Here is a 23,853-nt window from a genome sequence, read left to right as displayed (position 1 = left end):
TTCACGACTTGAGGTAGGGATACTTTTACCTTAGTATTTCTTTGTTGTGAAGGGATTTCATGGTATGGATGTGATTTATGAGTTAATTGGAGAGTATTGTTAGATCAACCTCATGTTTTATATAAATAAATCATTTTACTTGACTCTTGCTTGAGATTCCTTTACTCCCACTTTTCAAAACAATTATATAAATGTCGTTACAAACCATATCTATAATAGAGGAGAAAAACCCCCAAATTTGGTAAAACCCTAGATTCTCCATTTGAGTTGACAATGCCACATTGAACAGTGAATTTCCTTGATTCATGAAACATTGTGAGTAATAAATAGATGAAGGATGTGGACGTTGATATAGTAAAAGAATTGTGGCTTGGATGTTATTTTTCCTTAAATCTTGTGTTGTATTCAATTCTTGGGTAATGTTGGATGGTTGTTGATGGAATAAAATGAGAATGAATTATTAATTGTGCATGAGTCCGAGTAAGGGTTGCTTTTCCAAATGTGGTGTTGTGTTGGTACCCGCGCGGGGAGTTCAAAAAGGTGCCCAAATGTCCAGTCTAGGTTTATCGCTAGACGAATGTGGAGAAAATATTTTTGGGTGTCCACACAGTCTTGCCGTATGATTGCCGGAAAAAGTGAAAAAACGGATGGTTTTCTTTGGGGTGCCCACTTCCTGCCGTATAATAGCTGGCAAATGTGGGGGCGATTTTAAAATAAAAGTAAAGGGTGTTTTAAATTAGACTCTTACAGGTGGACTCATGGCTTGCGTTCTATAGTTGTGAATGTTTGATTATTTTGCTCTATGACATGAATAGTCATTATTATTGTTTGGTTTTTATTGATCTATATGTTTATTAAGGATTTCATGTAAAGATAAATTTCCTTGAAATGTTTTGTCTCAAAGATACCATAATCTTATTCAAAGGATTAATTACTTGGTTAAATGTGTTCCTACTAGGCATATAGCTCAACCCTATTTTTCAAGAATTGATGAAGTCTCACCTCCCTGAACGATTGGACAAGCAATAGCTCTTTTTGGAAAAGTTGATTCATGTGTATTTTGTTATTTTGAATTGGAATTTTTATAACAAGACTATTAATTTATTTTGTTGTAATTGTACGCCCTAGAGGCTTATTTTTTTTGTAAGGCCATCTAGTTCATTGAACCGGAATACGAAATTTGAACATTGTGGGACTGCGTATGGTGAATTGTAATCTTTTAACTCTTAGTTCAATGAGTAGGATGACTTTTTGGGTATATCATTGCATTTGTTTTGGAATATTCTTGTGGGAAAATTTCAAGGTGTTACAAATGGTATCAGAGTTATAGGTTAGAATACCTCGGGCTCGTGGGAAGTGACGTGTGTCACAATAGGGTCCCCAGGCTAAGACGAACTGTTTTGGATGTCTTGTGTGTTATGTGTTTTCATGTGACTATGTGGGTATGGGGTTAGAATCCTATGATATGGCTTTTGTCTGATACATTCATTGAAATCATTTTAGAAAGGCACTTGATCACTGTTTTTTCCACTTGGAGGTCCTTGATTGCCATGGAATTAGCTAATATCTTAGGATAACAACTCGCTTGTGTTTTTATGTGATTGTATGTGTGATTGTTTGGATTATTCTATGTGGAAGTTTGTGTGTATACTTGGTGTATAAGTGTGAGAATTAAGAATGGAGCACTTTGGTGTGGCAAGTTGGTCTTGAATTTAATATTGTCTCTACTTCTTATAAATGTTTGGACGTGCTAGAGCCCGCGGTAGACCCTGTCGGGACGGCAGGAATATTCCAGCCCAACCCAAGATCCCTCCACAAGAAGAAAGGGTGTGTTAAAATAATATACCCATTCCCCCAACCCAAGAAGCTATGGAGACCTTGGTTAGGGAAATGGTAGTGGTTCTACGAGAGTCCATGGAGATATTGAGAGTCGAGCAAATGACTAGAACCATTGAAGGAGAAACAAGAGCTTCCTTTTTGAAAAAGGAGTTCTTTCGTTCCAATCCCGCCAAGTATAGCGGCGAGCCTGATCCGATGAAAGCTGATGAGTGGTTGGAGCAATTGGTCAAGTCCTTTGAGATCTTAGACATTCGAGAAAATGAATGCGGGTGGCGTTAGTGGCCTACCGGTTGAAGGGGGAGGTCGGGCGATGGTGGAAATCCATAAAGAATAGGGTTAAACATACTTGGGAAGCATTTGTGCAAGCTTTCCAAGATAAATTCCTCCCTTCCATGGCTAGGGAGCGGTTGAGGAAGCAGTTTGAGGAGTTGTTACAATTAGATACACCAGTGGCAGAGTTTGAAGCCAAATTTACTAGTCTCTCACGTTTTGCACCTGAATTAGTGGCAACGGAAGAACGAAGGTGCCTTGAATTTGAGAAAAGGTTGAGACCGAAGATCCTAATGAAGGTGGTTGGCAATATGATACGTGATTATGACCATTTAGTTGAAGCGGCAGCTCACGTGGAGATTACTATAGAGGCCGATGAGGCAAGGCAAAGATTGAAGAGAGCAGGACATTCTGATGCAAGGGGTGACACGGGTTCTTCAAAGAGGCCGAGGGGTTCATCATCATCCTTTCAATCACCTCCACCACAAGCCAAATCCTATAGTTCCGTGATGAGTGGAAGTTCGGGAAGCATGACCCGAGTTGCTAGTGCCTGCTATAGATGTGGCCAAATGGGTCACAAGGCTGTAGAGTGCGGATAGAAGAGTGGAGCATGGTCCTAACCTATGCGTCCATAGGGTCAACATCAGAATAGGAGCTAGCCCCAATCTTGTTATCAATGTGGTCAGTCAGGACATTTGAAGAAGTTCTGCCCATAAAAAGTAGGGACTCTCAGTGTGGCCGGGTCTAAATAGTCAGGAGGTTTACAGATGGGTCAAGGACAGAGGTAATCTTATCAGTCGACTCAGTCAGGACAAGCATCCAGGACAGTTTAGGGAGCCACGTCTGCTCAATCCGCACAACAAGCTTATGTTCAAAGAGGTGATGTAAGGGAGCAGAGGTCATAGGGAAGAGTGTACGCTGTCACCGCTTCTGAGAAAACATCGAGGCCATCAATTATAAGAGGTACATTACTCATTTTCAATACTTGGGCTAATGTGTTGATTGACACTGGAGCATCACATTCATTTATTGCCACATCTTTTGTATCATTGTTGGGGTTAGAGAGTAGGTAACTGCAATCTTCACTTACAGTGCAGTCACTAGTTAGGGGTAAGGTCATTCTGACCTAGGGATGATAGGGGTGTATAATTGAGGTGGCCGGTCGACAACTTCCATTTAACTTTGTCCTGTTGGAAATGTCGGGTTTTGACATTGTCCTCGGTATGGATTGGTTGTTTACTTACCGAGCGACCATAGATTGTTATCGAGAGAGAGTTACGGTGCGCACTGCAAGGGTGATCGTTTCACATTTTTGGGAGACAAGTACAGTAAATCCTTACCCTCCACATACTAACCACGTGGCCGGGGCCAGTTTAATTCCCTTTAACTGCCTTTTTGGATTATGGAAGTGGTGTAGTCCGGGGCGAATTTCCAAAGGTAGTATGTGAATACCTCGATGTCTTTCCTGACGATCTTACAGAATTACCACCTCATAGGGAAGTAGAGTTCACAATAGACTTGTTTCCAGGTACAACACCTATCTCCTTGTCGTCATATAGCCCCAGTTGAATTGGTGGTTTTGAAGGAACAATTGCAAGAGTTACCTAGTAAGGGCTTTATACGCCCTAGCACATCACCTTGGGAAGCCTCGGCGTTGTTTGCAAAAAAGAAGGATGGATCCTTAAGATTGTGCATAGACTATCGTAAATTTAATCAAGCCACAATCAATAATAAATACCCCTTGCCCAGAATAGATGATCTCTTTGATCAACTTAAAGGTTCTTGTTGTTTCTCCAAGATAGATTGAAGGTCAGGCTATCACCAAGTCTGAGTTAGAGAGGAGGACATTCCCAAAACTGCTTTTCACACCTGATATGGTCATTATGAGTTCTTGGTTATGCCCTTTAGGTTCACTAACGCTCTAGCCACCTTCATAGATTTAATGAATAGGGTTTTTTAGAGTTTCTTGATAAATTTGTGGTCGTCTTTGTAGATGATATTCTTATCTATTCACCTTCCGAAGAGGAGCATGAAGGGCATCTTCGTACTATCTTGCAACTTCTTAGGGAACATTGTTTGTATGCGAAATATGAGAAATGTGAATTATGGCTTTCCGAAGTGAAGTTCTTGGGTCACGTAGTTTCAAGAGGCGGAGTTATGATGGATTCTTAAAAAATTGAAGCTGTGTAGAATTGGGAGCAGCCTAAGAACGCCTCAGAAGTTCGTAGCTTTCTGGGCTTAGCCAGTTACTATCGCCGATTTGTAAAGAATTTCTCTTCCATAGCATCACCATTAACTAGATTGACCCATAAGGGACTAAGGTTTATTTGGAGCGAAACTTGGGAGAATGCTTTCCGAGAACTAAAGCTTACCACTGCTCAAATTCTCATCATTCTGGAACGAGGTTTAAGTTATACGGTATATTGTGATGCTTCTAGAGAGGGGTTGGGATGTATTCTAACGCAGGAGGGTAAAGTCGTAGCCTATGGCTCGCGTCAACTGAAGACGCATGAAAGGAACTACCCAATACACGACTTAGAACTAGCCGCTGTTGTTTTTGCCTTGAAGTTGTGGAGACACTATCTATATGTTGAAAAGTTTGAAGTCTTCTCCAACCATAAAAGCCTCAAATACCTATTCTCCCAGAAAGATTTGAATTTTCGCCAACGGAGATGGATGGAGTTTCTAGAGGACTATGATTTTGAAATGCACTACCACCCCGGTAAAACCAATGCAGTAGCGGATGCTTTGAGTAGAAAATCGGTAAGTATGATGGCTAGTCTAGCGATGAGGGCATGGAAGATGAAGGATGCCAATGAATTTGCATTACAGCTCGGTGAATCTTCAAAAAAGACTACCCTCTTCACCGCCATCGCCCAACCTACCCTTGTTGCAAGAGTAGTTGAAGCACAACTAGGTGATCTAGAAGTGGATGCAATTAAAGGGAGAATTCTTCAAGGGAAGGAAGAGAGGGGTTTAAATATTCATGCAGATTCTAGTGTTCGTTACTTTGATCGATTGTTTGTACCTGAATCTGTGAGAAATGAAGTTTTGAGGGACTTCTATCATTTACGCCTAGCTGTACATCCCGAAGGCACTAAATTGTACCATAACCTAGGCTGTCAATTTTGGTTGAGGGGTATGAAAAAGGATGTAGCCTCATTTGTGTCCAAGTGTTTGACATGTCAACAAGTTAAGGCTGAACACTGAAGTGGGTCTGCATGTTATAGTTTCTCTCTCTAGAATATAGATTGAGGGATGATGTTATGGTGTGCAATCTGTGTTTGATGGGTTTTGATACCGCAGTGCTCTGTTTTGTGCTCCATGAAGTTATTTCATCATTCATGGGGGTGGCTGTGTTGTAAGCTTCGCTGGTTCCCTCTCTCATTGATATGGTGCTCATTGTCATTCTATGTGAACTTTTCGGTTCGTGCCGGAGTGGCTTTGATGCTCTGTATTTCTGATTTTTTTGGTGGCTGTGCCGGCGTCGCTATTGTGAGCGAGAAATATAGAAGATAAGGATGTTTTGATGAGGTTTGTCGTTGAGTTTTCTTCTCCGACGACGGGCAGACTGGTTTTCAAAGCAGCAACGTTGCTGTGTTCTGAGTCAGAGTAAACTGGTCATTTTCCGAAGTGTCCAGCGTTCGGAAGATGGGATATTTCTGTCGTTGGTTGGTGCTACACCGGCGATGGTTGGGCAGAAGCTCTGCATGTGGTGCATGTCCAAACGCATGTTTCGCAGCAAAATGGCGCGTGAAGTGTGCATTAGGAGTTAACCCCGTGTTGAGTGGAGCGACCAGCTGTATATCTGTTGCTTTCACCCTTTCGTGGGACACAGAGTACTAAGTCGTAAATCTGCGAAAGTTGCAGATTGTTCAGCTCAATAGCACGTGGGCATGGAGAAGACAAAATAAGGGGATGTCCCTGCCGTCGTGTAGTTTGCTGAATAGCACATGGGTGCTTGGAAGGAATTTTCTTTTGGTCTTCAACAAGAGTTAATATATATACATAACTCCGTGGGTTATTGGTTGAAGAGTATTGGTTTGAGGTGGGGCCCGACAGATTTTTACTTCATGGTATTTGTTTTGTTGACCCACGGTTTTGGTGAGAGTTTATTGCATGGGTTGTTGGGGCCCACTTGATTTTTCCGTGTGGGAGCAAAAAGTTTGCTTTGTTACGGTGGGCCCTTGTGGTTTTCTGGCATGATGTTTTGATAATATATATAGTTTATATATTTTCGGCAATAGTGGATTCTCACTTTGGTGGGGCCATCAGAAGCTTTAGTGGAGTTAAATGTGGGTGAATTTTGGCCCATGATTTTGGGTTTAAAAACCAGCACATGGTTTTGGATTGATGATTTGGACTTAAGGTGGGGCCACCCAATTTTGATTTGTTCATTATGCGTTTGTATAATGGTTTATTTGGAGATGGGGCCGCCACTAATTTGGGGCCCAATTATTTTGTGTTCAGCCATGGTTATGAGCTGAAATTGGTTAATAATTAGTTAATTTCTTGTTTATTTGCCTATATATCATTCCCAAGTTTCTACCTATTCATTTTTTATGGTAAGGGTTATTTGGGATTAAAAAATGATATATGGGCAAATTTAAATTTAGTTTTTGTAATCCTGTTGGGTAATGTTGTATTGTTGTTATAATTAGTTTTTTATTTGTTTTAGTCCCCCTCACTTTTGGGGGGCGTGAGGTTTATTGTATTACCTGGGGTATGCCCCTTGTAAATGTGTAAGTTTTTTTTCTTTAATTTATGACTTACCCACCCAAAAAAAAAAAAAAGATCGGCGAGATTGCTACAACCTCTTTCGGTTGCTGAATGGAAGTGGGAAAACGTCAACATGGACCTTGTTTCTGGCCTCCCTAGAACTCAAAGAAGCTTGATGCAATATGGGTGATTATGGATAGACTTACTAAGTCCACTCACTTCCTCGCCATGAGAATGGGAGATTCCTTAGGGTCTCTAGCTGAACTTCACATCCGTGATATTGTTCGCCTCCATGGAGTACCAGTGAGTATAGTGTCTGATAGAGACCCTGGCTTTACAGCCAGGCTATGGCAGAGCCTTCAAAGTGCGTTAGGTACTCAACTGAATTTTAGTACTGCTTACCACCCCTTGACTGATGGGCAATCGAATATACTATTCAGATTTTGGAAGACATGTTGAGGGCATGTGTACTAGATTTTAAAGGGTCTTGGGAGAAACACCTACCCTTAGTTGAATTTGCTTATAACAATAGCTACCAAGCAAGCATCGAGATGGCACCTTTCAAGGCATTGTACGGGCATCCATGTAGATCACCGGTATGTTGGACTAAAGTGGGAGATTCACCCTTGCTAGGCTTAGATCTAGTTCGTGAAACTACCGAGAAAATAGCCGTCATTCGGAAATGGTTAGTTACCGCTCAAAGCCGGCAAAAGAGCTATGTAGATAGAAGAAGACGACCCTTATCCTTTGAAGTTGGTGACCATGTCTTTGTGAAGATATCTCCTAGAAAAGGGCTGATGAGATTTGGCCGGAGTGGAAAGCTATCACCTAGATTCATCGGCCCCTTTGATATCATTGAACGGATTGGAGAAGTTGCATATCGCCTTGCGTTGCCGCCACAACTCTCCGGGGTCCACAATGTATTTCATGTGTCTATGCTTCGCAAGTACGAACCCGATCCCTATCATGTGTTAGATTGGACGGAGATTGAGATAAACGAAGATGTGTCTTATGAAGAAAAACCACTCCATATCTTAGATACTAGAGAACAAGTTTTTCGGGGTAAAACAATTCCCTTAGTTAAAGTGTTATGGCACCATCACTGTGTGGAGGAAGCTACATGGGAACGTGAAGCGGAGATTCACGAGAAATACCCCGACTTATTTTCTAAATTATGATGTATTTGTTTTGTTGTTCCTTCTTTGTACTTGATGAATTGGGCATGAGCCAAAACCTTCTATTATTTCCTTGTCTTGGAGTCAAATTGATACATATATTTTGCTTGGTTATGAGTTTGTTGAGGATTGAATAAATATGATATTGTTGCCAAACCTTGTTATCATGGTAAGGATGGATATTATTTCGAGGGAGAAATTTCCTAAGGTGGGGAAGTTGTAACACTTGGGTGTTTTAATCTATTGGAAGGTGTAATTAATATCTTTATTTTCATTTTGGGAGTCCATGGAGTTGTTGTATATTGGTTTTGAAGGAGTACAATCCAATTTAAACTCGTTGGGATTGTTCGTTCGCGTTTATTCTTGTCAAAAAGTTCCTTGGAAACTTAGAAATTATGTTCTGGGGTCGACACTAGCCTTCCTAAGGGTCGACCCTTGCATGTTGTAATGTTTTTGGAGGTGTTATTGGAATTTAGGGTCGACACCCACCATGGTGGTGTCGACACCTTTCTTTTGTTTTTAGTCTCAAGGGTCGACACCAATTTGGGAAGGGTCGACCCTTGTATATTGCAGAATCTGTGTTAGTAACTGGAAATTAGTGTCGACCCTTCCTGTCCAAGGGTCAACCCCTTACTTGCTGCCAGATTGTCTGTTCTACCTGAAGGGTCGACACCTCTGCCAGAAGGGTCGACCCCTGCGTGTTTTTTTTTTTTTTTGAATTTTTAGGTTCGAATGGGCCCTAATTTTGGGGGTTTTGAATTTATCATTTTTTCATTGACCTTAGGGCTATTCTCTACTACTATAACTAGACCCAAACCACACCTCTCTCATAGTTTTCTTCTCTTTTTTCCTCTCAAAACCGAGAGTCTCTTTCTCTCTCTCAAAAACTCACTTTTTTCCACTTCAATCCTTAGATATACTCTCTTAGAGGTGTTTTCTCATCTTGATCCTTTGAGATAACTTGTAGATCTTGTCAAGGGCTTTCTATTGGTCTGAGAAGTTCGTGGCTTCATCAACCTTGAGTTTTTCGGGTTTTCTTCTTCACGACTTGAGGTAGGGATACTTTTACCTTAGTATTTCTTTGTTTTGAAGGGATTTCATGGTATGGATGTGATTTATGAGTTAATTGGAGAGTATTGTTGGATCAATCTCATGTTTTATATAAATAAATCATTTTACTTGACTCTTGCTTGAGATTCCTTTACTCCCTCTTTTCAAAACATGTATATAAATGTTGTTACAAACCATATCTATAATAGAGGAGAAAACCCCCCAAATTTGGTAAAACCCTAGATTCTCCATTTGAGTTGAAAATGCCACATTGAACAGTGAATTTCCTTGATTCATGAAACATTGTGAGTAATAAATAGATGAAGGATGTGGACGTTGATATAGTAAAAGAATTGTGGCTTGGATGTTATTTTTCCTTAAATCTTGTGTTGTATTCAATTCTTGGGTAATGTTGGATGGTTGTTGATGGAATAAAATGAGAATGAATTGTTAATTGTGCATGAATCCGAGTAAGGGTCGGTTTTCCAAATGTGGTGTTGTGTTGGTACCCGTGCAGGGAGTTCAAAAAGGTGCCTAAATGCCCAGTCTAGGTTTATCGCTAGACGAATGTGGGGAAAATATTTTTGGGTGTCCACACAGTCCTGCCGTATGATAGCCGGAAAAAGTGGAAAAAAGAATGGTTTTCTTTGGGGTGCCCACTCCCTGTTGTATAATAGTTGGCAAATGTGGGCGTGGTTTTAAAATAAAAGTAAAAGGTGTTTTAAATTGGACTCTAATAGGTGGACTCATGGCTTGTGTTCTATGGTTGTGAATGTTTGATTGTTTTGCTTGATGACATCAATAGTCATTATTATTGTTTGGTTGTTATGGATCTATATGTTTGTTAAGGATTTCATGTAAAGATAAATTTCCTTGTAATGTTTTGTCACAAAGATATCATAATCTTATTCAAAGGATTAAATACTTGGTTAAATGTGTTCCTACTGGGCATATAGCTCGACCCTATCTTATTTTTCAGGAGTTGATGAAGTACCACCTCTCTGAACGATTGGACAAGCAATAGCTCTTTTTGGAAAAGTTGATTCATGTGTATTTTGTTACTTTGAATTGGAATTTTTGTAACAAGACTATTAATTTATTTTGTTGTAATTGTACAGCCTAGAGGCTTATTTTTTTGTGTGATAACCCTGTCCCCTATTATGCTAATTGGCCTTTAATACGAATATGATTATGTGTTTGATATGATTTTGTGTACCATTTATGTGAAAATATGCTGTTTTGAATTTCTATTTGTTCACCGTAGGAATATCTGTTTGATTATCTGTTTTGGAAATTAAATTGAAGGCCCTATCGGCCACGAAACCCGAAAATTGACTACGCCATTGTGATTAGCGTAATTTTTAGAGCCTACGGTGAAATTTAATTGAAAATTGATTCGGATCAAATTAAGTAGATTAAATTGGTGTTATAGTGCTCAATTGTTTAATATTGTTAATTATGATTAATGGGACTTATATATAAGTGGAGCACTACACTCAATTCTTTCCTTTAGCTTCATTTTGGCTGAAATTACTCTAAGAAAGAGGGAGAGGGTCGGCTAGAGTGAGAGAGAGGGAAACAATTGGAGTTTTGATCTTGAACTTGAAAGATTTGAAGACCAACTCAAGAATTAAGCTTAAGTTTGGAAGATTAAAGCTCCTAGGAGAGTAATCAACACTTAATTCATGAGTTTAATGTTGTGATTTTGTGAATTCAAGTTTGAATAATGGTCAGGAGCATGGATTAAATTGATTGTGAGGAAATTGAGTCGATTTTGTTGTATTTGAAGCCAATAGATGCATGCATGTAGGAAATTACTATGAATTTCCATATTTGAACACAATGTGTATAATCTATGTGGAATCTTGTTTGAAATCCATATATTTGATCATCTCTTCACCAATTAAGTTGATATGAATGAATATTTCTCACATGCAAGAGTAGATCATGGAGGTATGAGATTTGCATGTTTGAATTTCATGTGTTGGTGATGAGTTTGGGTTAATTTGAGGCATGCATGTAAGTAATTCAAGAAATTGAGCTTCATTGTGATGTAATTTGGTATTGGTATCATGTTAGTATTTGTATATGTGAAGTTTGAGCCATTATGTGCAAGAAATGTTGGTTAGAGTGTTGAATTCGACCTCAAGAACACTGCTGGAAAACCCAGAATTTTTTATGTCCGCTCGAGTGGGGGAAACACCGCTCGAGCGGGGATTTCGAGCTCCGAGTATTTTCTTGCAAGCATGGTGTCCGCTCAAGCAGGGAAAGTTCACGCTCGAGCGGGGAGCTATGTAGGATGAACTTTCGCTCGAGCGTCTGAGTTCACGGTCGAGCGTAAAAATGTTACAGCCAGCACTTTTGCAGACCTAATGGGTCCGCTCGAGCGGGAAATCCCACGCTCGAGCGGGGACCCTGTTTTCTAAAAGTTTGAAAGTGTATTCTGTGTTTCGTTTTCCGTTCGCTTTCACTTGCAAGCACTCTTAGGCATGCATTAAGCATTGTAATTCAGTTAAAGAGATAAGAATGAAGCCTGAAGAGGAATATGTGAATTAAAGAACGGATTGAATTGTTTGTGACCCATATGTGCTATATGATGTGTAGGGTCAAGCTCCAGGGCAAATCCACAAGCCGATCACTATGAGTAATATCTTAATAGAGATATCTGAAATATGTTGTTGTCCAATTGCTTACTTCTATGTAAGTTTTATAAGTTCATTGATTCGATTGGTGGACAATGTTTGCTATACTAAATGAATGGGCCAAAGGCCGTTTTGACATGAATGAATGGGCCATAGGCCGTTTTGACATGAATGGATGTGCCAAAGTCCGTTTTGACATGAATGAATGGACCAAAGGCCATTTTGACATAAATGGATGGGCCAAAGGCCGTTTTGACATGAATGAATGGGCTATAGGCTGTTTTGACATGAATGGATGGGCCAAAGGCGGTTTTGACATGAATGGATCGGCCAAAGGCCGTTTTGACATGAATGGATGGACTAAATGCCATTTCGACATGAATGAAAGTTTGAAAGGCCTAAAGGCTAGTTTGATATGAAAGTTTAAAAGGCCTAAAGGCCAGCTTGATGCGAAAGTTTGAATGGGCCGAAGGCCAGCTTGACATGAAAGTTGAATGGGCCAAGGGCCAGTTTGACAAATGGAAGATAAATGGGCCAAAGGCCATTATGTTTGGAACCACAGTCACTTGACTTAAATTATGTATATATATATGTTAAGTAGAAATATGAATTGGGCCCAAGGCCATTTGAAGCATGTTGTTCTACAAACCATTTGTATAACTCTTGTGTTTGATATTATTCACTGGGCTATCGCTCACACTCATTCATGTATTTATAGGTGAGCCAAGAGAAGTCCAAACTCAGCCCCAGTGAAGTCTATATGGAACAACTAAGGTTTTGAAGAGTCAGCCCTTGTGTCTCACGCACAAGACACGTCTTCGCCCTTCTGCCATTCTATGTTATTTTGTCGTGTTGGCGAGGTCTTTGGTGTATGTCTGTATATAGCTTTGTTTTGGCTGACTTAGATTTGAATGATCCTGTTTGTATAGAACTTTATGTTACTATACTTTCTGTTGTGAGTTATTAATAGATGTATGTATGAAATGTTATGATGTGCATATAAGCACGGCTCTATGGACAAAGTTTTAAAAATTGCTTCTGTTTGGCCCCCCGTTAACTTTGTTAAAATACATCTTGTTTGGTTTGAGGCCGTAGGTAATCTCATGATTACTGGCCGGTTATGTCCTTAACCGACGGGGGCGGGTTCGGTCATGATAGACTGGTATCAGAGCACGAGTTAATAACTCACACACTTGTCCAAAAGAACAATAAACGTCTAGAAAAGATCTAGGATGCATTCATGTGATAAGTACGAAATTGGAAGCATCGAGAGCATGCTTAAATGTTTTGATATGAATAGTTATGTGTTATAAGTTGTGATCTTCTTGCATTGTAAATTACTTGAATATGTATGCTCTTTAGTATATGCACACTTGTGAATCTTCTGTATAAAACATAACGCAAGTTTAATCAGATGTTGAAAACATGTGATTATATGAGATATGAATTGTTGTACTAGTGTGTACAGCAAGTTTGTTTTGTTATAATGCACATACATGAACATATGAATCATGAAAAGTTGCCTATGTGCATTCGATTCTACCAATTGGTGTCTATGTGAAATATGAACGTGATTTGAGTATATAATTACTTAGTAAATGTCCAGCATGCTCTATCTGATAAGTGTGCAATCATCTGTTATGTATGTGATTAATTGTGTCTTGACGATACATAAAATGAGGATATAACAATGTGCCTATGTGCGAATGTTCGCATGTGTATCTATGTTTATTTTTGTATTGGGCATCCCGGTATTTGGCAAGGCTTAATAAGAATTTGTGTAGAACACGGATAAAGTAAGGGCATACGAGTTGGCAGACTCTTCCATAGCCCGACTTGATAGACTGGAAAGAATAGTCTAAGAAATGGCAGAGATTTTGAGGCAATAACGTTAGTTGCCATCACAGTGAGAACCTCTGCCACCATCAGTGTAAGAAACGCCGAGGGGTTTGTTATCAGACTTCTGGGCTTGTTGTAGGTGCGGTAAAATGGACCATATGGTAAGGAACTGTCCCCGAACTGGACAAAATGTGAATAAATCTTCTGCCTCAGCTAGATTCTTACCAATGGTAGGAATTGCTAGTCAAGATAGAGTAATTGCACTTGTCTCAGAAAGTACTCAGAATGTTGCAACCGTTATTCCAGGTATCTATGCTGTTTATAAACGAATGCCTATATGTGAATGATTCTGAATTAGTGCATGTGTACACCTTTGCTTGGGGTATTGTTTGATTCAGATCAGCATGTCCTTTCGTATTTGCTGCCTGTGTGTCTGGATTGGTCAGACCCACAAGATCGAGACTGTATTTATTGAATATATATGTGCTCCATTTGGGAAATTGTGAAATACGTATTGGGATATTGATTGACTCTGTATATGCACATATACATCCAAACCTATGCTCAGGGTGATTCGTTGTATTACTGTCTTCAATGACTAAATCACTGGAATCGTGACTTTGTGATTGTATAACTGAGTTAAGCACCCCAAATAATAAACTCTGCAAATTACGAGATCATGTATGTGGATTGGTAGAAAATTGACCAAATTACGTGACTATACTGAGCCTGACTCGTAAGCCTATATTGTTGTGACTGATTTGGAACCCCTGCGTGACAAATCCTGTATGTTATGTGTAACCGAAAGACCTTGTTTAATGTGTTGCTGTGTACCATGTTTTTGCATATAAAACCTATTTGGGAACTGCTATATTGATTATGATACATACCTCCTGATTTGACCAACTGCATGCATATGCAACTACACCTGAACTTATGTGAACAATGTCGTATTGTACATGACTTGAAATACTTTGATATGAACGCATGTGATGAATGACTCTGATATGACTTTGAGGACTGATGAACTGAGAACAGTTATGAAACTATCAACCATGTACCTAAGCAAACGAAGTATGCCTTACAGGACCAAATGTACTCTATTTGAGAAAATTTTTATCTGATTTGATCTGATAGAACCTTTGTCTGATTTGGCCTGGTAGAACCCTCATTGGATATAATTTGATGGGACCTTTGTTTGACTTAATTTGGCAAGATCTTTGCTTGGATTGATCGATAAGACCCTCTATCTAATCTGATTTTGTAAAAAGGAGGGGGGGGTTAAGAATCGTGTATAAATGAATGGCCAGATTCTTCTTGGTAGAAAAAAATTGATAGACCAAAACTTGAATTCGTTTGGAATACCTGACTTATCTGAAAGACTTTTTGTGGGCTATCAACAGATTGATCTAATCAAGAACACCATTGAGAACCAACCCCCAACTATTGAGGACATATGTGTTATGAATGAACTGAATTGTGCAAATCCAGTGATTGGGTGTTTTAAGGAACAATGCTTGTGTATTGTCCCATTCTTGTTTGTTTGACGTTGTGGGAACCGATGATAACAGGTTGATTTGATTGTATACAGTACTGAATATTTATCCTCGACTAATCAGAATATGCTTCATACGTCTGCTTCAGTGTTATCGGTTTTTGGGAAATCAGGTTATGGTGAGTAGTATTGTGTTTGTTTTGATGACATTCTTGAGACGTCCTTTCGTGCTAGGGGACGTTAGGTCTACGTAGCACCTTTATTGAGATATCTCTTTTGCCACCGACGGTCTCGTACGGGTGGGTTTGCCTAATCGATCTCGGGCCGGCCACCAACGGTTATGAACGGGTGTGCTTTGGTTCCGAGACGATTATTCCTTTGTTTTGTCCGGAATGTCATCCTTTGGTATTATGTGGATGTTATTAACATCCAAGAAGCTTTTAAAAACCCTGATTGTCCGAAAATGTTGAATTCAATACGCCTTGTGTATATAGCTACCCAGTGCCATTATATTTTGCAATTGAGGCTCTAAGGATGTGTAAATTGTGTTTGACATGTGATTGGCTATTTTTAATATTACCTTTAACGCCATGGGAATTAGTATGTGAATTGCCTTATGCTTTTGATGACTATCAGATAATATGGAAAGACTCAATAGCACAGGGGATTGAATGTGGACTGAATTGTAAACCGTAAACTGTTGAATGAATTGAGGACACATGTATTGTGATAGAAATTGATTGCTTTGATGCTACCTTTGTTGATTCGGGAATCAGTAACTAGATCCACTTCATATTCCTGAAGACTTTTGGTTAACCTTGGATAACTGTGATGAGTCACTAAACTAAGTACTGAATTGGGTTGTGCATTGTGGAATTATTGAGGAATGAATTGAATTTCTGTGACAAGGAAATCCATCGAACTTCTATGGTAAGGTTAGTTGGCATTTGAAACAAATATGTTGGCTACCTATTGTGAAGAAGGAAATTGTTGAATTTGTTTCTGAATGTTTTCGGTGCCAACAAGTCAAAGTTGAATAACAAATAGTGGCAGAACTACTGCAACCTCTCTTTATTTCGGAATGGAAATGGAAATATGTGGCTACGAATTTCATTGTGGGACTACCTCGGACGCCTAAGGTATGAGTCTCGTTTGGGTTATTGCATAGGGAATTACTAAGTTTGCTCGTTTCCTCCCTGTAAAATTTTCGTATGATGCTTATAGACTAGCCACTAGTTACATCAATAAAATTTGCTTGTTTGCATGGGGTCCCAGTATCTATTGTTTTAGACAGGAATCCTAAATGTGCTCGAATTCTGATAAGCCTTCAAGAGGCAATGGGGACTGAATTGTGATTCGACGCTGCTTGCCGTCCGAAAATCGATGTATAAATAGAAAGAACTTTTGGGAGAAATACTCCAAATACATTCAGTAGATCTTTCAGGGAATTTGGAAAGTCTATTCGTTGTTAGCATACTCTGCTTACAACAACAGCTTGCACTCTGGTATCGGTGTGGCACCGTGCAAAACCTTGTATGGCGAAAAAGGTAAGCCCATGATTGATTAAGAACGGAATGTTGCTTGATTTTGAAACTAAGTAAACGACTATAAAAAAGGATTGGAACCATTGAATGAAAAGTGTTCTGAATTGTGTTCGACTAAAGGTAAAATAAGTTTGGAGGACCAAACTTCCTAAAGGGGGGAAGACTGTGATAACCCTGTCCTAATTGGCCCTTAATACGAATATGATTATGTCTTTGATATGATTTTGTGTACCATTTATGTGAAAATATGTGGTTTTGAATATCTATCTGTTCACCGTAGGAATATCTGTTTGATTATCTGTTTTGGAAATTAAATTGAAGGCCCTATCAGCCACGAAACCCAAAATTGACTACGCCATTGTGATTAGCATAATTTTTAGAGCCTACGGTGAAATTTAATTGAAAATTGATTCGGATCAAATTAAGTAGATTAAATTGGTGTTATAGTGCTCAATTGTTTAATATTGTTAATTATGATTAATGGGACTTATATATAAGTGGAGCACTACACTCAATTCTTTCCTTTAGCTTCATTTTGGCTGAAATTACTCTAAGAAAGAGGGAGAGGGTCGGCTAGAGTGAGAGAGAGGGAAACAATTGGTGTTTTGATCTTGAACTTGAAAGATTTGAAGACCAACTCAAGAATTAAACTTAAGTTTGGAAGATTAAAGCTCCTAGGTGAGTAATCAACACTTAATTCATGAGTTTAGTGTTGTGATTTTGTGAATTCAAGTTTGAATAATGGTCAAGAGCATGGATTAAATTGATTGTGAGGAAATTGAGTTGATTTTGTTGTATTTGAAGACAATAGATGCATGCATGTAGGAAATTACTATGAATTTCCATATTTGAACACAATGTGTATAATCTATGTGGAATCTTGTTTGAAATCCATGTATTTGATAATCTCTTCACCAATTAAGTTGATATGAATGAATATTTCTCACATGCAAGAGTAGATCATGGAGGTATGAGATTTGCATGTTTGAATTTCATGTGTTGGTGATGAGTTTGGGTTAATTTGAGGCATGCATGTAAGTAATTCAAGAAATTGAGCTTCATTGTGATGTAATTTGGTGTTGGTATCATGTTAGTATTTGTATATGTGAAGTTTGAGCCATTATGTGCAAGAAATGTTGGTTAGAGTGTTGAATTCGAGCTCAAGAACATTGCTGGAAAACCTAGAATTTTTTATGTGCAAGAAATGTTAGTATTTGTATATGTGAAGTTTGAGCCATTATGTGCAAGAAATGTTGGTTAGAGTGTTGAATTCGAGCTCAAGAACATTGCTGGAAAACCCAGAATTTTTTATGTCCGCTCGAGTGGGGGAACCGCCGCTCGAGCGGGGATTTCGAGCTCCCAGTATTTTCTTGCAGGCATGGTGTCCGCTCAAGCGGGGAAGTTCACGCTCGAGCGGGGTGCTATGTAGAATGAACTTCCGCTCGAGCATCTGAGTTCACGCTCGAGCGTAAAAATGTTACAGCCAGCACTTTTGCAGACCTAATGGGTCCGCTCGAGCGGGAAATCCCACGCTCGAGCGGGGACCTTGTTTTCTAAAATTTTGAAAGTGTATTCTGTGTTTCGTTTTCCGTTCTCTTTCACTTGCAAGCACTCTTAGGCATGCATTAAGCATTGTAATTCAGTTAAAGAGATAAGAATGAAGCCTAAAGAGGAATATATGAATTAAAGAACGGATTGAATCGTTTGTGACCCATATGTGCTATATGATGTGTAAGGTCAAGCTGCAGGGCAAATCCACAAGCCGATCACTGTGAGTAATATCTTAATAGAGATATCTGAAATATGTTGTTCTCCAATTGCTTACTTCTATATAAGTTTTATAAGTTGATTGATTCGATTGGTGGACAATGTTTGCTATACTAAATGAATGGGCCAAAGGCCGTTTTGACATGAATGGATGGGCCAAAGGCCGTTTTGACATGAATGAATGGGCCATAGGCCATTTTGACATGAATGAATGGGCCATAGGCCATTTTGACATGAATGGATGGGTCAAAGGCCGTTTTGACATGAATGGATGGGCCAAAGGCAGTTTTGACATGAATGAATGGGCCATAGGCCGTTTTGACATGAATGGATGGGCCAAAGGCTATTTTGACATGAATGAATGGGCTAAAGGCCGTTTTGACATGAATGAATGGGCCAAAGGCCGTTTTGACATCAACGGATGGGCCAAAGGCCGTTTTGACATGAATGGATGGGCCAAAGGCCGTTTTGACATAAATGGAGGGGCCAAAGGCCGTTTTGACATGAATGAATGGGCCATAGGCCGTTTTGACATGAATGGATGGGCCAAAGGCCGTTTTGACATGAATGGATGGGCTAAAGGCCGTTTCGACATGAATGGAAGTTTGAAAGGCCTAAAGGCCAGTTTGATATGAAAGTTTGAAAGGCCTAAAGGCCAGCTTGATACGAAAGTTTGAATGGGCCGAAGGCCAGTTTGACATGAAAGTTGAATGGGCCAAGGGCCAGTTTCACAAATGGAAGATAAATGGGCCGAAGGCCAGTATGTTTGGAACCACAGTCACTTGACTTAAATTGTGTATATATATATATGTTAAATAGAAATATGAATTGGGTCCAAGGCTGTTTGAAGCATGTTGTTCTACAAACCGTTTGTATAACTCTTTTATTTGATATTATTCACTGGGCTATCGCTCATGTTCATTCATGTGTTTGTAGGTGAGCCAAGAGAAGTCCAAACCCAGCCCCAGTGAAGTCTGTATGGAACAACTAAGGTTTTGAAGAGTCAGCCCTTGCGTCTCACGCACGAGACACATCTTCGCCCTTCTACCATTCTATGTTATTTTGTCGTGTTGGCGAGGACTTTGGTGTACGTCTGTAGATAGCTTTGTTTTGGCTGACTTAGATTTGAATGATCCTGTCTGTATAGAACTTTATGTTACTATACTTTCTGTTGTGAGTTATTAACAGATGTATGTATGAAATGTTATGATGTACATATAAGCACGATTCTATGGACAAAGTTTTAAAAATTGCTTCTGTTTGGCCCCCGTTAACTCTGTTAAAATACGTCTGGTTTGGTTTGAGGTCGTAGGTAATCTCATGATTACTGGCCGGTTATGTCCTTAACCCACGGGGGCGAGTTCGGGTCATGACATTTTGTAAGGACATCTAGTTCCTTGAACTGGAATACGAAATCTGAACATTGTGGGAATGCGTATGGTGAATTGTAATCTCTTAACTCTTAGTTCAATGAGAAGGATAACTTTTTGGGTATATTATTGCATTTGTTTTGGCATGTTCTTGTGGGAAAATTCCAGGGCGTTACAAAAACTCCCAAATTAAACCAAAATAGTATACCATAAATAACAAGACTAATTGGTTTAAAAGAAAACATCCAAAACTAAATTTAGCAACATTTTCTGAAATGGAATTTTTGAATAATTTTTTCAAATAAGAATATATAAAAAAATTAATTTTTAAAAAATTGAATTCCAATATTTATTGGAAGCACAACACATAACCATGCATGCATTTTCTCCTCGTTCATAGAGCTCTCTGTCTAATTATTGCGTGTCCAACAAGCTAATGATAAATCTCACACCCCAAAATTTTAATTACACGAAAACATTACCAAAGCCTTTAATTTAGGTCCATTTTTTTTTTTTTACAAGTATCTATTACCCTTGAGTAATGTAAATGTAATGATACATGTTCTCTCTCTCCCAATGAACATTACAACGATAACAAGACATGCCAATCTTCTACTGTGAAGCTACAAATAAATAAAATACAAATATAAGATCCATCACATCTATAATGAAATTATATATAAAAGACACAGGGACTTCTTAACTCTTCAATCAAAGAATCCATACTTTCTTCTTGTAAAAAAAATAAAACAAGGGGTGAGCACTAATGCCCAGTAGGAATCTCATAGTTCTAAATCAATAGCTAACACACAGATAGAAATGATCATGCATGCAGGGTGATACCATATAGTAGGGTGAAATTTTATAATTTCAAAATATCATAAGTAAGGTACCTTTTTCTCAAAAACTATTTAAATGCTCTTTAAGAAAAACTTTCAACCATTAAAATTTATCCCTTAACCTTAGAAAGCCATAGATCCTTGTGAAACAAACATATTTGAGAAACAACATCAGTTACAAATTATTAACCAATTCCCAAAATATTGTTTATTTAATTTTCATTTTTAACATTCCTCTTTTTCTTTCATTCTTCTTTCCTACTCGTTATTTTTATTTAGGACCCCATAACTTCAAGTTCAAGTTCCCTTTCTAATTCACTAACAATTCTCCTATACCCAATTCACTTCATTATTTACACTCTCAAATTTCATTTCAACATAACACAAGATTAATAGACCCCTTTCAATTCAACCTCTCATTTATTTACAAAACAACACTCATAGTTTACTTTTATTGTCATAACTGATTCATTAAATTCACCATTACCAATCCATAAACCCATTCTTTACAAATAATGTCTATGTACATTTCCTCTTTATACTAAATTACATATCAATTTGCAATTTCAAAGATTCATCACAAGTCACAAATAACATCATCAACTCAACACACTTGTCAACACATATCTCAACACAATCCACCTTTTGCCGACTTACAATGGCGGGATAGCGGCATCCAATTCATAACACTTTCCACGTTTCGCCGGCTACTATACAGCGGAAAAAGGTGGGCATCCAAAAACCATTTTCTCAAAAGCCATTTCCTTCCAAAAACCATATTTCTCCAAAACCATTTTTCAACATTTTAAAACCATCCCCCCCATTTGTCGGCTACTATACGACGGGACGTGGGCACCCAAAACATTTTAAAAAACCATCCGTTTTTCCACTTTTGCCGGCTACAATACAACAGCACCATATGGACACCCAAAAATCATTTTTCCACTTTTGCCGGTTACTATACGGCGGGACTGTGCGGACACCCAAAAACATTTTCGCACATTCGTTCAGTGATAAGCCTAGACAGGGCAATTGGGCACCTTTAATCCAAATCCCCCCCCCCACATTTGCCAGCTCTTATACGGCGGGACATGGGCCCCCAAAAAATTTTTTCTTATATTTTTAAGACCATCCCCCATATTTATCGGCTATTATATGGACGATCGTGGGCACCGAAAAACCATTTTTCATCTCTTCGCACGGGTACCAACATAACACCACCCAACACAACTCAACCCAAACTCAACACAACCCAACACAACACAACTCAACCCAAACTCAACATAACCCAACACAACTCAACATAGTCAACACACTTCAACATAATCAACACAATTCAACATAATCACCACAATTCAACATAATCAACACTATTCAACATGATTCAACTCATCACCACTAAATATAATTCAGCATAATTCAAGGTGAACTCTTAAATTTCCATTTCATCATTTCATCCCAAGGCTCATGTCATCCTTATAATTAACGAATCTTTTTCCCCAAATTTCGTTTCATATTATAGCATGATTTACAATATCATAATAAAGGTTCAATCGCTAATTTTTAACATAATTTTCAAACACATCCAAAATTCAATTAAACTTGTATATATATATAATTCAATCTCTCAATTTCATGATTCTACTTTCAATTTGGGAAAAACCATTAATTATCATCATGAATCAACCTAGGGTTTTCAAGAAAAATCAAGCATTTCAAGAAAAATTGAAACTTCTCACACCACTACTTTTAATTCCAAATTTCCCCTTGATTATACACCTAAGGTTCATAATCCACCATCTTAACCCAACAATTGAACCCCAACACTTTAAACCATAAACCCCTAAATTTCAAGATGTAACACTATATGCTTAAAATGCAGGTTTTGTATTTTTATAATCAAAATACCACAAATCCATCTATTAATGCAAGTATTGAAGAAGAACTAGGACCCCTACCTCAAGAATCAAGTAAAGGAGCAAATCTTTGAGAAGAATCCTTTGCAAATCCAAAATCCAATCGATTGAAAATGTTGAGCTTCAAACCTTCTTCACTTTTTGGTAAGAGATCTTGGCCAATTCTTAGGGAAATGGAAGGTATTTGGGGTTAAAAAACCTAGGATTTTCGGACCTAGGGTGAGAGGGATGAAGAGAGGAGATGAAGGTGTGAAGAATGATCTAGAAAAGTGCCATTAAACTTGCTAAATTCGAGCAGTCTGCTCGAGCTTCGCTTTTCCTGCTTGAGTACTTGCTTCCAGTACTGATTCCAAAACTTCAAATGGGCATAACTCTCTCATCCGTACTCCGTTATAGGTCGTTCTTCTGTCCAAATTGAAGCCCCAGAAACAAGCTTTCCAATGGCTCTAGCCTCACATCCAAATTCAAAGTGTGGAAAAGAAAAGGGCAAAAGACTGACGGCTGTTCATAGGAAAAATTATCCGAATTAAATTCTTGGTTCACTCTTACTTTACCATTATGTTACCACTTTGATCAATGTCTCAAAATAAAACAAGAAGGTTCCAAATACAGTAATAAAAATGTCAAAGGCAATCTCACTTTACACGCTCGAGCGCGTAGACCAACAAAGACGTCCGCTCGACCGACCACTCCTACGCTCGAGTGGGAATTCACAACTCTCAGAATTTCGGACTGACTGCAAAAATGCTGGGAGCCTCTCAAGTCCGCCCGAGCATCAACTCCTCCGCTCGAGCGGAGGGAAAATTCTAGATCGTTACAATAAATAAGTAAACTCCAAAACTCCCAAATTAAACCAAAACAAAATACCATAAATAAAAGGACTAATTGGTTTAGAAGGAAAACATCTAAAACTAAATGAAGCAACATTTTTTGAAATACAATTTTTGAATAATTTTTCCAAATAAAAATATATAAAAAATAAAAAAATTAATTTTTAAAACATTTAATTCCAATATTTATTGGAAGCACAGCGTATAACCATCAGAGAGCTGTATGCATTCTCTCCTTGTTCACAGAGCTCTCTGTCTAATTATTGCGTGTCCAACAAGCCAATGATAAATAAGTAAACTCAAAAACTCCCAAATTAAACAAAATTAACAGACCATAAATAAAAGGACTAATTGGTTTAAAAAAACTAAATGAAGCAACATTTTCTGAAATAGAATTTTTGAATAATTTTTCCAAATAAGAATATATAAAAAATAAAAAATTAATTTTAAAAAAAATTGAATTCAAATATTTATTGGAAGCACAACACATAACCATGCATGCATTCTCTCCTCGTTCACAAAGCTCTCTGTCTAATTATTGTGTGTCCAAAGAGCCAA

Source organism: Camellia sinensis, chromosome 13, assembly GCF_055761805.1.
Source record: "Camellia sinensis isolate YWXY chromosome 13, ASM5576180v1, whole genome shotgun sequence".
Classification (NCBI taxonomy): Eukaryota; Viridiplantae; Streptophyta; class Magnoliopsida; order Ericales; family Theaceae; genus Camellia; species Camellia sinensis.
Note: the sequence above shows the minus strand (reverse complement) of the source record.